The sequence below is a fragment of the Polypterus senegalus genome, chromosome 15, assembly GCF_016835505.1.
Source record: "Polypterus senegalus isolate Bchr_013 chromosome 15, ASM1683550v1, whole genome shotgun sequence".
Lineage (NCBI taxonomy): Eukaryota > Metazoa > Chordata > Cladistia > Polypteriformes > Polypteridae > Polypterus > Polypterus senegalus.
The window spans coordinates 107,781,272-107,794,967 of NC_053168.1; the positions used below are offsets into that span (position 1 = coordinate 107,781,272).

At 37.1% G+C, this 13,696-nt stretch overlaps 1 protein-coding gene across 1 annotated transcript in view; it reads right to left on the minus strand.

Annotated features, from left to right (window-relative positions):
* The window catches only part of vwc2 (von Willebrand factor C domain containing 2), a 94,380-nt gene extending 81,969 nt beyond the window's left edge, over positions 1-12,411 (minus strand). The window contains exon 1 of the mRNA XM_039737237.1: positions 12,030-12,411. The gene's annotated coding sequence lies outside the window, so the exon portion shown is untranslated. The remainder of the gene's footprint in view (positions 1-12,029) is intronic.
* Between the last annotated feature and the right edge of the window lie 1,285 nt (positions 12,412-13,696).

Here is a 13,696-nt window from a genome sequence, read left to right on the forward strand (position 1 = left end):
GACAGGCAGGTCAAGTGACTTTCTCATGGTGTCACACAGTGTCAGTAGCAGGACTTGAACTCACAACCTTGAGTATGAAGTCCAAAACCTTAACCACTTCACCACACTGCCTGTCTTTGTTTCATGCCAGTGTTTCAGACTCTCCTTTTGAATTTCTCTTTTTTTTAACACTAACTGTATTTCTGCCACTCAACTCTAAATATTGTGCAGTAAAGTTTTTTTGTTTTTACAACACAATCAGTACAATAGTTGCGTGCTGACACAGGACAGGAAGAAGTATTGTAAGGGTCAACAGTCCATAACAACCGACACAAGCACAATCACAATGGAATAATTTTAGACACTGGCTGACCTAACAGCGTGACTGTACACTGTGGGAGGAAAACAGACATAGGAGTGACTTGCAAACTTAACACAGAATACACCACACAGAGACGGGCAATCCACTAGGCAACACAGGTGGCTGCCTAGGGCGTCATCTGCTGAGGGGAGCCATTTATGAAAGTTAAAGGGCACACACTGTGGGGGATCAAACCCTCCCTAGGCGCTGTACTCTGATGATACTGAGAGGGCGCTGTTACACACTGGGCAGCATGTATGAAAGTAAAAGTGCGCACGCTCCGTACACCATGGGGCATTAGCTCATTAAAGTCTGTGGTGTATACACAAAGGGACACGCTTGAGCTGCTGAAGGGGCACATGTTCTGGACACTGAGAGAGAAACAGGTCATCAAAACAATGGACAATAAGGGACAATGTCCATTCACCCTGACTAAGGTTCCAAATCAACTGACACTGACACCACATCCTAAAATAATTTTACAAAATAATAAGACATCAAACATATATTATAAAATGCTAAGGTTTGTCTGTCATGCAATTACTCCTAAATTGCTGGGGCTAGAACCTTGGTCTTGGTCTTGGTCCTGGTCTTAGTCGAAAGCTTATGAACAGAAATTAAAAACATTTTAAGCAGCAGCAACCGTGGGAAAATTATATGTAGTCATGTGTTTGTTACAGCAAAGTAAGCACACAATCACGTGACATAGTGTAAAGTCAAACAACAGCAGCAGCATCTTCTGAGCATCAAGCAATTCACAGAAGCAATTTACGTAACAAATAACACCATAATAAGAAGAAAAAGATGAAAAATGAGAAATAATAAGCAGACAAGGTGCTGAATCACATTGACAAGCAAGAAACAATCCTGAATAAAGGGGCAATTGAGCAGCAGACAAACACGATGGCTCATAGGCAGGCAAGACAAAGTCCAGGATACAGAATGCACGAATGCCCAAGGGACAGAAATGACAAATGAGAGGATTGTCAAATTTAGCTTTGTGTAGTAACTGTTTACAAAACACAAGATGTATCAACAGCTATTAATCTTTAACTTGGTTCCTTTTTGCCTTTTATTTTAGTACCATGGGACTGTGTACTTCAGTAGCTATGATTAAAAACTGCTGAACATCATTCGGTTAAACTTACTAGGTTCAATAAAAACAAATAAAGATATGTTATCAAAAAATAAAACCCACATGCAACAAAATCTCAGAAAATAAATTAAAAATGGAAAAAGAGAGCTTGTATGTAAGGCATATTTTAAAATCGGGAGCCCTTGAACCAGCAGAAAATTGTTTTATTAGTAGTACTCTGAAGAACAGTTGCAATTAAAAAATATGTAAAATAAAACTAAAGCCCAAGTAACTCAGCTGGCTTTCCTTTAACAGCTGACTTGACCAGCATGTTCCTTAATGTTGATCAAAACTGACATTGCTTATTCATAAAATCACAGCATGCAAGCATAACAATCTGAAGGTCAATCAGATGACTAAGTAAAAATGAAACATAAAGCCCAATTATTAAATCAAAATACATCTCAAAGAAATACATCTTTTGTATTAATGTGTGCGACAAGGCATCAACGCTGCTGCAAACCACTCTATCTGTTGAGTTTTTATTAAAAAATATATATGGTTTATGCATCACAAAGAAAATGTTCATGTGTTATGAGCCATGTAATCGACAGTAAAGCTTGGGGGAAATACATTTCAAAATTGGAGGAATATATGCGGGGAAATTCTAACTCCAAACATGAATACTGTGTTCAATCGCCTTTAATAAAAAAGATCTCTAGGCACCTCCAGAATGAGTAATCTAGTATATAAATCCACAAGCTTCTTTATCTTCAAATAATGCACTGCTTTCACATTGCATTTCAGTCCCTTTTAATTTTTTCTCAATGATATGCTGTAGTAGATAACTAAGGAAAGTAATATTATATGCAATTACCACATTAAACCTTTCTCAGGTATTTTGTGTCCATATATACTGCATATATATATATATATATATATATATATATATATATATATATATATATATATATATATATATATATATATACATACAGTGGTGTGAAAACTATTTGCCCCTTCCTGATTTCTTATTCTTTTGCATGTTTGTCACACAAAATGTTTCTGATCATCAAACACATTTAACCATTAGTCAAATATAACACAAGTAAACACAACATGCAGTTTTTAAATGATGGTTTTATTATTTAGGAGAAAAAATCCAAACCTACATGGCCCTGTGTGAAAAAGTAATTGCCCCTGAACCTAATAACTGGTTGGGCCACCCTTAGCAGCAATAACTGCAATCAAGCGCTTTGCGATAACTTGCAATGAGTCTTTACAGCTCTGGAGGAATTTTGGCCCACTCATCTTTGCAGAATTGTTGTAATTCAGCTTTATTTGAGGGTTTTCTAGCATGAACCGACTTTTTAAGGTCATGCCATAGCATCTCAATTGGATTCAGGTCAGGACTTTGACTAGGCCACTCCAAAGTCTTCATTTTGTTTTTCTTCAGCCATTCAGAGGTGGATTTGCTGGTGTGTTTTGGGTCATTGTCCTGTTGCAGCACCCAAGATCCCTTCAGCTTGAGTTGACGAACAGATGGCTGGACATTCTCCTTCAGGATTTTTTGGTAGACAGTAGAATTCATGGTTCCATCTATCACAGCAAGCCTTCCAGGTCCTGAAGCAGCAAAACAACCGAAGACCATCACACTACCACCACCATATTTTACTGTTGGTATGATGTTCTTTTCTGAAATGCTGTGTTCCTTTTATGCCAGATGTAACGGGACATTTGCCTGCCAAAAAGTTCAACTTTTGTCTCATCAGTCCACAAGGTATTTTCCCAAAAGTCTTGGCAATCATTGAGATGTTTCTTAGCAAAATTGAGAAGAGCCCTAATGTTCTTTTTGCTTAACAGTGGTTTGCGTCTTGAAATCTGCCATGCAGGCCGTTTTTGCCCAGTCTCTTTCTTATGGTGGAGTCGTGAACACTGACCTTAATTGAGGCAAGTGAGGCCTGCAGTTCTTTAGACGTTGTCCTGGGGTCTTTTGTGACCTCTCGGATGAGTTGTGTCTGTGCTCTTGGGCTAATTTTGGTCGGCCGGCTACTCCTGGGAAGGTTCACCACTGTTCCATGTTTTTGCCATTTGTGGATAATGGCTCTCACTGTGGTTCGCTGGAGTCCCAAAGCTTTAGAAATGGCTTTATAACCTTTACCAGACTGATAGATCTCAATTACTTCTGTTCTCATTTGTTCCTGAATTTCTTTGGATCTTGGCATGATGTCTAGCTTTTGAGGTGCTTTTGGTCTACTTCTCTGTGTCAGGCAGCTCCTATTTAAGTGATTTCTTGATTGAAACAGGTGTGGCAGTAATCAGGCCTGGGGTGGCTACGAAATTGAACTCAGGTGTGATACACCACAGTTAGGTTATTTTTTAACAAGGGGGCAATTACGTTTTCACACAGGGCCATGTAGGTTTGGATTTTTTTCCTAAATAATAAAAATCATCCTTTAAAACTGCATTTTGTGTTTACTTGTGATATATTTGACTAATGGTTAAATGTGTTTGATGATCAGAAAGTGTCACAAACATGCAAAAGAATAAGAAATCAGGAAGGCGGCAAATAGTTTTTCACACCACTGTATATATATAGTAACATAAGTATTTTGATTAATTTTAACTGATAAAGCAATGTTATTTTAAATAACCTCCTAAAAATGAAAATACAGAAGCCATCTTCAAAAATCGGGAGTGGTCTCCCCTAGACTTTCTTGTATACTCAGATATGGGGATGAATATTTGAGGAGTAAACCACAAGACAATGATTATATTTGGTCCTTTTCTATTATCATGATGCAAATTAAGGTGCCATGTGCCTGCAGCCTTACAATTTTGGAGACTAATTTTAATATTAGGGTTAGGTTCCAGAGGGTTATTTTATTAAGATTAGAGACCCAGGTTACTGTTGCTGCCTGATTTATGAGGGTAAGTTTAGGATTTGGGTAGGGGTAAATTGTCTGATTTTGAACCGTATGTCCCGATAATAGAAAAGTACCTTATATTTTTATATTATGTATAGTAGATAACCATCAGCAACAAATCAAACTAATAATATATTAAACAATTTTGATAAAAGTATAGTTGAATAAATCAGACTCTGCAGCAGCATGAATAAAAGGTACCACTTCCAGTTAGCATAAATAGCCCAAAAGTTGATAGAAATCTATGTTTTGTACCAAATGCAGAATTTGGTTGACCTAATGGAAAGCGTACTCAAGTTATTCATGTTTACATACACAAACACACAGAAACAGACACACAGACATAATTCCAAAAATGGTGTTTTCGTACTCAGGGAGGTCTAAAACATCAAGATTCATCAAAATCTCGAAACTGAATTTTTGAAGATTCCAACACCTCGTATATGAGAAAGTCAGGGAGGTCTAAAGTGTCGAGATTCATCAAAATCTCAACATTGAATCTTTGGACAATTATAGTACTTTCCCTATAATTCGTATATACTTTGTATATGATAAAGTAAAAAGGGATAGCAGTACCACTGCTGTTTTACAGAAGATGAGTCTTTTTAATATGAGCCCTGCCCTTGTTGTAACACTTTTATAAATCTTGTGTTAAGTCTGCCTTTACTTATGTTCTGTTGTCCTGGTTTGGAAATCTTAATGTCTGCAACAAAAACAGAAAAAAACTAATTGTAAAACAGAATAGTAAAATAATGTCAAATTTCACAGACCTGTATAATAAGCAAGTATTGCAGAAAGCAGGGTGTATTGTGTCAGACAGAACTCACCCACTAAATTCTTCAATTCAGGTGTTGTCATCAGGCCACAGGTTCAACGTTCCAAGGATAAAAAGCAACTGGTTCAAATACTCCTTTATCCCAACACTTATTAATCTTCTAAAGAACTTCAACTTTATTAAACATCCACAAGCTTAACTTATGGGACGAACAGTTAGCATTTGCATCAGTCAAGTCTATATGTTGTTTTAACTTTTATGTGCAATATGTTTGATCTAATGTTTCACCATAAGTATTATGTGTATCGCTAAATGTCATTTAAACTACATATATGTTTGATTGCTGAGTTTTAATATTATGTTGTGGTCTTTCTGTCAAATCTTCTTGGAACAATAAAAGAATTAAATTGATCCCCTACAAAATGAAATATACTGTAATATAGCCAAACATATGTGAATATATATTTAGCATAATATAAATATTTTTATGATTATATCCTAAATATAATGACACATATTTCACGTAATATATTGTAACAAACTTTTTCCCAAATTTATTGTGTATAAGACACAGAATATACTGTGGGTTCGGACCTATGCTTTAGGAAAATCATTAATTTGTTTGGCTTGTCTTTTTCAACTGACTTGGTCTTCGTAATGAATCCAGTTTATTCCTAACTCCCTGTAATTCACTATAACATTTTTCAAGTAGGTAGCTGTGCCAGCATTTAAGCTGCAGTTTCTTCCATTCTGGAACAATTGTGTATGCTTTCTTTAAATTTCAGGAAACACTTTACTTGTTCCTCAGCCTAAGGACTCAAATAAAACTTCACATTACAGTATTAACATTGTAAAGCGATGTAGGCTGAGTAGCAGTCGATTTTACTACATCTCATACAGGTGAATATGCACTACCTAGCAGCTACTGATATTGGGTTCCTGCAATGATGCCTGTGACCTTAAGGCAAAATGAATTTTGAAAGTCCCTAGTGATACCTGTGGCTGACAAGGTGGCTCCAGGCACATGTTGTGGAAGGTTTCACAGAAGGAATCTGATCTGAGAGGTCTTCACTGGAGAAATGTAATGACACCAGTAAAATATTAAGGTCAGGCTATTAAGATCCTCCACTCTTTCCGCTAGGTCCAGAGTCAGATGGAAACCTAGAAGTAAGTGTTCATTTTATGAGGTGAAGAGGGAAGAGGCCACTGGTTTGGAAGAACGTCTCCAGATATAGGAAGGACCACAACTGGGTTAAGTAGTGGGCACGCTGAATTGGGGTCACATTGGGACAAATATGTGTTTTGGCTGACCCAGCCAGGACGCCCTGATTATGGATAGACCAGGGGAAAGAGAATATTCAAGATTGTTTCTCCCGACAGAGGGCAAACCCCTTGGTTTCCAGTGGGGCCACAGGTCATGAGCATAGAAGCTCAAATCTTTTGGGGCCCTTGGCCAGCGCCAGGGGCACATGGACATTTGCAGGGCCCGATATGGCAGCACATAGCCCTTCCAGGTGCCCTATAAAAAGGGCACAGTCACCAGGAGTCAGCGGGCAGAGTCAAGAGGAAGAGGACAAAGCCTGTCAGAAGGACTGGAGACGGCGGCAAAGGGACTGTGTTGGTGTTTCACCTTGGTGCTGTAAAGCGCACTTGTAAATAAACCTTGTGCTGTGTGGACTAAAACCTGTGCCCTGTCTGTCTGTGTCTGCGTTACGGCGGCTGTACACACATGTGCTTCACAATATATAATATATTAGTGCATTGGATCCCAAGCAAAACTTATATTAGTGAAAACTGTACATTCTCATGTAGCGTATCAAGATATTAAGTTACAAGCTACAAGTGAAATTATAAGTCATCATATCAAAATCAAGAATGTATAAAATATATAAAAAATCCTAAGCCTAAAATTGCAACGATTTTATGTGACGTTTTAATGTCACATTTTTTGTCACGCTTAAATTTTGACTTATTTTTATATCTACATATATATGTTTGCTTTCATTCTTTTCAGAATTTATTGAACTTTAATGTGATGTTAGATTTTCAGATTGTTTTTGCATTTTTAAATTATAAACTAAACTATCAAGAAAGTCGTTCATCGAGCATAGTCGACCTCAGTTTAATAGGATTGGTAAGAGAGTAAATATTTTATTCTCATTTTGTGATTTTTACTCTGTTAAATAATAATTCATTTTTCTTTTACATATTTATTGAATTTTGTGATTTTTGACTCCAATAAATAATCATTTTTCTTTTGTACATTTAAAGATTTTACTAACATTCTGGCCGCAACTGGGGGTTGGGCACCAAAGGCTCCAGGAGGGCTTGCCTCCCTAGTAATAATATATTTATATATATTAAATTATATATATTAAAATATATTGCACAGTATAACCAGTATTTAAAAATTTTAAATATATTGTAATCCATCCATCCATTTTCTAACCCGCTGAATCCGAATAGGGTCACGGGGGTCTGCTGGAGCCAATCCCAGCCAACACAGGGCACAAGGCAGGAACCAATCCTGGGCAGGGTGCCAACCCACCGCAGGACACACACAAACACACCAAGCACACACTAGGGCCAATTTAGAATCGCCAATCCACCTAACCTGCATGTCTTTGGATTGTGGGAGGAAACCGGAGTGCCCGGAGGAAACCCACGCAGACACGGGAGAACATGCAAACTCCACGCAGGGAGGACCCGAAGTTTAACCCGGTCTCCTAACTGCGAGGCAGCAGTGCTACCACTGCGCCACCGTGCCGCCCCTATATTGTAATATATTTTTTTAAATATTTATGGCAGCAAACTCCTCAATCTATTTAAAGAATATATTAAGAACTATGTTTTTATACTTTGAAAAATGTATTACCATATACAAAAATGGCTATAATTTACATATTTTATAATGTACTTCAGTGTATTGGCAGATACTGTAAAATATGTATCTTTTAAGAATAACTTTTTTAAATAAAGTAATTGTTGGTAATAAATTTAAATATATATATATATTTTTTAATGCATTTCATTTTCATAAGGGTAAAATATAAACAAAGACCTTCACTTCAAACGGCACCACTATGATCACCACCCTGCCATAAAAGATACCCGATTCCTGCCCTAGACTCTGTCGACTCTAGAGGTGGCTGGTGTGTCTCTGCAGACAAATGGCATGTGCTACAATACAATAACATGTTAGATGATTCCATTAAGTTTGCACTGAGTGGGAAAACTAACAAAAGTGTTCAAAATACAAAAAGTGATTAACAGAGTGAGTGACTCAGTGAAATTCACTCTTGAGAATATTAATGGAACAGAGGGGAAAAGAAGTCAAGTTGAAAAATGGAAAATGTAAAAAGCTGGGCATTTAGAATTTAATCTAAACACAGATAAAATTACTGAATATCCACTTTATTTAAACAAAATGGCTATTTGTTCAGATGAGATGCAGGCTACACATGGACAACATATGGACACAGGATTCAAACCTAGCCCACAGGATGCACAAGGCAGCAGTGCTAAGAACTTCCTCACATTGCCACCCTCAACTGTTTTGTTATTTTGTAAGAAACTTTTGTCATATTTCTCCAGTCCAATTACCCTACAGGAGAGACTTGCCTATGGAAGAACCAGTGCTGCTAATATAATATGTAAAGTTCTATACACATCATTTTTGTCAGACACCTTCATATGATGTGTTTATGAGACAGCCTGAAGACTCACAATGAAGTTGACAGTGAGTATTATATTGCTGTATTGGCCAACTTTAGGGTGAAAAGACTTATAAGATTTCCTTCATTTTTAGCTCTTGTCACTATGTTGATTTTAATTTGTGTTATTATTTAAAAAGTGCCAAAGAATTTCTTTGTGGAACTTACCTTAAGTTAATTATTAATACAGTATTTGTATATCTATCTATCTATCTCTCTCTCCCTCTCTCTCTCTCTCTGTACATATTCATATTATGTAGGATGTCATTTTGCTAAACCTTTTACGTGACTATAAACTTCTGTTAATTTTTGTCTTGTTTTTGATTTGATAAAGCATGACGAGCACCACTTCTGCACATATATCTCTGGGCTAGGAGCTATGATAAGATCTTAAATCACTGTTTTCTGTTGTACACATGAAACTGTTTTTTACTATTACATTTGACGTGGACTGTAGCTGTTAATCCTATGTCACCCTCTACTTCCTGTGGCCATTACAAACATGTCCTAAAGCACATCACATTATTCTAAGATATTTGAGCAATTTATGGATATTATATAACCAAGTTTGAATTACCTACTAAACTATACTATCCATGTGTAATTATTTCTGTTAGATTAGGTCAGTTATACTTTATTAAGCCCCAAAGAGAAATTCACGTGCATAGCACAGCAAAAACATAAAACAGATTAAGATTAAAGCATACAATGCTACAAATAGTATGCTAAAAATAACTAATACATTGAAGTCTGTTCTATCTTCCTACGGCTCCTAAATGGAAGGGAAGTCTGGATGAAGCGTTGGAAGTGCCTAATGGCAGCGGGCAGAAAAGATCCCCAGAGGTGTTTCTTATTGCACCATGGCTAAATAAGCCTGTGACTGAAAGTACTTCAAGAAAGCATCCCTTAGAGGGATTGGCAAAATTACTGGTGATGACATCCAATTTAGACATCATCTTCTTCTCCACAACAGCCTCCAGAGTCAGTCCTGTGATGGTGCTAGCTTTACCAATAGTTAACTTTGAATCATACCCACAACTGCCTTCTCTAACTCCCCCATCTTTTCCATATATCAAGGACATGGGGATCCATCCTTCTCTTGAATAAATATATTATGCAACAAAAGACATTCTTATTGACTTATACCTAATATCACTGCTACAAGTAAAATATGACACATTTTGAATTATTTTTCTATTTCAATAAGTATTACTAATTATGTTAAAATAATTGATGAGAACAATATTACTAAGAGAACAGTAACAACTTGTAGCATCTTGTATAAAAAAATGAAGTAATAGGCCAGTAAAATACAAATATGCAGTGCCAACCTCAGACATACAGTATATGACCATATGTTTATGCTTTAAGAAAATATAGAAAACTATACTTAATAGTACTTCTACTGCTAAAAATTATATTTAATTATAATATCATTATAACTATAACAACAATATGGATGTCATACCTGGACAATTATTAGCACTGTGCACTTACAGATTAAGTATCCATATAATATATTCAAACTATCCATCTACCAATTGACTGACCCTCCTAATTCATTCAGGGCCATAAGAGTCAGAGCATCAAGTGTCAGGCAGGAGTCAGCTCTTTACAGAATGCACGACCTTCATTGGGTATACTCATTTATGAAGAACCAATGTAGAGTCTCCGTTCATATATTGAATGGAGACACAAGCTCATGCATATGTGGAGAGAAGGTGCAAATTCTCCGTAGACAGAGACCTAGTCAGGATTTGAACCAAGTTTCTTGGAGCTGTGAGGCAGCCCTGCTATCTGCTATGCCTATTTACTAACTTGGCTAAGTCACACAGGTTTGCATATATACTTTTATTATTTATCCAACATTTAACTGTAACTATGCCAAATCTTTTCTTAACATCTTTTTTCTTTGAAATCAACTATATTTCTATATACAGACATACAGTATACATACTGAATTTAAACAGTATATAGGCTATGTGAGAAAAGTTTTATAACATATATATGAATTATCTGGAAAGATCAAACAAATACATTGAAAAATACACTAAACACATGGCATACAGTACACTCTTGGTTATATGAGTGTGGAACCTCTGATTTAAGAAAACAACATATAAAATGTGTAATTAAATACCGTTAATGAATACACCCTTCAACAAATAATCGCAGAGTTTTAACATTATTTTAACAAATGAATTTGTTTGTTTTAGTTTTTCCAAAACGTATACTTGCATACACATGTGACATAATCGGCGTTGTATTTAACCGTATGCGCTCAATACGCGTTGAGAACTAATTTCCAATTAATCTGAAGCATATTAGGTATTAAATGTGGTTTATTGAAAGAAAGAAAGAAAGAAAGAAAGAAAGAAAGAAAGAAGTAAATGTGACACTAAATCCGTTTTATTCAAATAATGAAAGAAACCGCGCAAAGTCCGATTGACGCACAGTTTTTTGAAACAATAAAATCTTCACAGAAATCAGGTGTTTTTTTCTACAGTGCAGAATAAAAGTCCAGTCTTTCATTCTTCTTTTGTGGCCATGGCATATATAGCATGCCGGTAAATTTAAACATTAATTACAATATTCTGCTTTCTTGAGTGTGCCATTCAGTCCAGGCATGGTTCCTGTCATGCGATATTTGGTGCTGGAATTGGCTGGCGCTCTCCGTGATGGAGCATTTGACAAAATGAAAACAGACGGTCCCTTTTCTCAAAGACAACTATTAAGATGTGATAGATAGATAGATAGATAGATAGATAGATAGATAGATAGATAGATAGATAGATAGATAGATAGATAGTAAAACGCACTAGTTTAAGATCAGCTCCTCCTCGTGTCTGTCTCTTTATATGACTTTTTAAACATTGTTAAATGATGTTGCAAGTAGGATACCAGCGGTGCTTTCACGTTTTCACGAGAGATGTACAGGTGTAGCGATTCTACTCTGCTAAAGATACAGTGTTTTCGTACTTCTCCCAACTATGTACAAACATCACAGACGAAATAAACACATAAACACGGATGGCTATTTGCTTATATCAAAACACAACCTAATTTAAACCGTTTTATGTGAAGAAACCCAAAGCTAACACAACAGAGATGATTGTTTTCATTATTAATATTACTGTCTTTTACGATAAGGTGATAATAAGCGTGTTTACTCGGTAAAAGTAAGACAAGAAAATGTTACCTGCAGCGGTACTTTTCAAAATATTGCACTCCAGTCCTTTAAATCTCCGACAAAATCCGAAAAACTCGGTAAACGGAGCGCAACGGGACTGCATTAAATGAATCCAAATACATTCAAGGCAGCGTTTCAATTTCCCAACAGCTCAGTGGATGCTTGACCTTGCGCAGATTCATGAGGGTTCTTTCTTTTTCCTCCTTGCGATTCGAAAAGTCTTGCTTCTCAGAAAGCAACTCTGTTCTGCTTGCACAGAAGAGGACTGATGAGTCTGGCGGCTGAAGAGCGGAGCGATCTGTCAGCGGAGGAGGAGCACCTTGTGGCGCTCAGCGAGTCCCCAGCAAAGCCAGCAGAGACCACCTCAGTATCACTGCGGATACCGCATGAATGAAATCTATCTATCTATCTATCTATCTATCTATCTATCTATCTATCTATCTATCTATCTATCTATCTATCTATCTATCTATCTATCTATCTATCGATGGCATTGCTGAGGCAGTATTTAATCCTTACGTGTTGTTTAACCAAAGGCAAAATGTAAAATATATTAATACTGAATGAGAATTAATGTTAGCTTTAAACCGTTACTCTCTTGTACTATAACCAAGATGCAGTCAATGCAACAAACGCCGTTATGGTTTTATGATGGCAAAGTCTGCAAATTAAATCTTTCAGCAGGAATGTTCAGAAGTGGCCAAGGGGGTAGCGACTTCAAGCAGTCGCGCACTGTACACGACGGCGTCGGTGGGGGCGCAGGGATTAAACTATTATTCCTTTTTGAGGAATTGGATACGCAAAGTGAAGCCATCTATTTTCTGGAGATGTGAAGAAGGTAAATCTCAACCAATCTGTTACGTTTCTAACTCACTTCTGCATTTCGGGTTCGCAGGGATCCGGAGCCAATCCCGGCAGCGTAGGGCTCACGATGAGCATCCACCCAGTGCACCCACTCGTCTACACTCGCTTAAATAGTGTAAATTTAGCACCATATATCCAAACATAAACGAATGAAAAAAAAAACAAAAAAACAGGAAAATGGAACAAAATCCACTTTGGGGTCTGAGGTGGAATCAAAACGCATCAGTATTAAGACGGGAGTAGCTCTTTGACAAGGCGCGATTCCATGAAGGGCCAACGAACATACGGGTTCAATTTCAAGTTACCAATTACATTAAACTGCATGACTTTGAGTATGTAGAAGGAAATACCACATAGGGAATGGAAGAACGTGCCAACGACCCATGGACAACAACGGAGAGTGGAGTTTGAATCCAAGAAGCACTGATCGCGAGGCAGCGGCAAAGGTGGCCCCCTACGGCGCCGTCATCCGGTTTGGTGGTGGGGTTTGGTCATAAGGGCTTTGGCCGTCACTGGGTAACGGTACTAACCACTGCACCGCCCTTTATAAAAATGTAACTCAGCTCTCCCTTTTTTTAATGTCAAAATGGAAAAAAACACACGTTGACGTTAAAGATGACCACAGCGCTCAGGCAACCTTCATACTCGTTTCTTGCACTTTATTTTGCTTCGTGAAACACCTCATCTAATATCTTATGATAGTTTCTTTTGAAAGGTGCCATATATTCTATACACAATAATTATGGATTGATTACACTGTCCCATTCACTTTTTATAGTGATTGTACTGCTATACCTGTTAAAACAATACAC